This window comes from Xenia sp. Carnegie-2017, unplaced genomic scaffold, assembly GCF_021976095.1.
Source record: "Xenia sp. Carnegie-2017 unplaced genomic scaffold, XeniaSp_v1 HiC_scaffold_20, whole genome shotgun sequence".
Lineage (NCBI taxonomy): Eukaryota > Metazoa > Cnidaria > Anthozoa > Malacalcyonacea > Xeniidae > Xenia > Xenia sp. Carnegie-2017.
The window spans coordinates 1,344,355-1,346,056 of NW_025813483.1; the positions used below are offsets into that span (position 1 = coordinate 1,344,355).

Sequence of the window (1,702 nt, forward strand, 5' to 3'; positions counted from 1 at the left end):
ATAAAATGTTGCACCCATTGTCCCTGCTTACCGCCAACTGTCAACACAATATTTACAGTAGCATTTATGTTCCATTTATAGACCACTGGTGAACAGATGCCTCTTGTCTAAATTTTTGTCCATATAGTTAAGAGCATCTGGAAGTTAGCTACAATCATACAATATAAGAATTTTCCCAACACAATATGGCATTGGCATTAAATACAATTGCCGAAGTTTGCAAATTTCAATGAACATTTATCGAGTGTTCGGGATATGACTAAATTTGTCTGAATTCTAAAGCACCAATCCAATGTCATACGAAATATCTTTTAGTGTAGCCCGTCCGTTGATAAATTTCACATTGTTCCTTGTTTCGATTTAAAGACGTTCGTTAAGCGCTTCTCCGCTTCCGTTCTTACAATAAATAAATACGAATAATCTTGAACCACCCAGCCACGGCACAGCATTTCTCATACAGGTCTCGATAGAATTGTACACATTGGTTGTACATGAAAAAGCATAAAAATATGTTGATTGTATGTTCCCATTTCAGCACGATGCTGAGGGTAGGTCTTGATTGCCTTTATTAACCACAGCTTTGATTTGGTCGTCTCAGGATAAATATTTCAACTTTTCAGTAATAACGCCAAGATTTTTGAGTTGTAAGTTTATCTTGCTGTCATCATGGTAGGCGTAGCGCATGCGCATTAAAATTTAGGACCGCATTTTTGCTAAGTGGCCCTTCTACGTTATCTATTCTGTGTCTTTGTATTACATAACAAATGCCTAACGACGCAACGTATCAACTCAAACGACGCAGACATTTGACGCTTAACTCTTCAGAACGTTGAATTTATCTGAAAGATTGAATGTTCAAAGCTCCAACCGTCGACCAGCGAAAGGTTTGTAAGACAAAAGATAAAGAATTATGTGTTTACGATGTATAAATGTGACCTTAAATACAAAATGTTTGTCATATTTAATTAATATATTTTACTAAATATTAGTCACACCTTAGTACTATGAAATATACATCATAGATACCCGTAGCAATTTGTAATCCTGTAATTGTATACCAATCAAACGAAGTTGCAAATACAAACAATTTACTTACGAAAAATAATTACTGCCATGGAAAGGAAGGCCTGTTTATCGTTATGTATTTGTTTGCCATATTCAAATTGCTTGCTAGCATGCAATTATATTCATCTTTGGGTCCGAACGGTATATTTATAAAATATGTGTTATTTCATTATACTTGTGATCAGTGGTGTAGCTAGCGAAAAACATTTAGTCGGGCTCACGAGGCGCCACCATGGTTGACGCCGAGCGAGAAAATTTTCCGAATTTAGACTCCCTAGAACGTCGGAAACGGCTATCTTAGAAAGCAAACGCGTGATATTTATGCAGGAAATAGAACCATTTTGGTTAATTTAAATTGCCGAAGGATCATATAGTAAAGCAGAGAAACAGTTCAAAAATAAGTTGTAGAAAATCATCGACAAAGTCGGATGACACAAATGCGCGTAATATAATCTTATATAATTAACTTCCTCTATCCATGTAATTTTTCAAACAAAGGCCTGTAAATAAAAAACTACACGGTAGAATTGTTTAAACTTTACCATATTGTAGATATTCGTATTGTCTATAACATATCCAAAATCTGGAGATGGCACAAAAAAATAAAAGGAATAATATTCCTTGAGAATGTACTCTG

The 1,702-nt window shown here is 35.0% G+C and overlaps 1 protein-coding gene across 1 annotated transcript in view; it reads left to right on the plus strand.

Moving 5' to 3' along the window:
* LOC124441294 overlaps positions 1 to 1,702 on the plus strand; it is a 14,444-nt gene extending 12,742 nt beyond the window's left edge. The window contains exon 6 of the transcript XR_006946936.1: positions 1,692 to 1,702. The gene's annotated coding sequence lies outside the window, so the exon portion shown is untranslated. The remainder of the gene's footprint in view (positions 1 to 1,691) is intronic.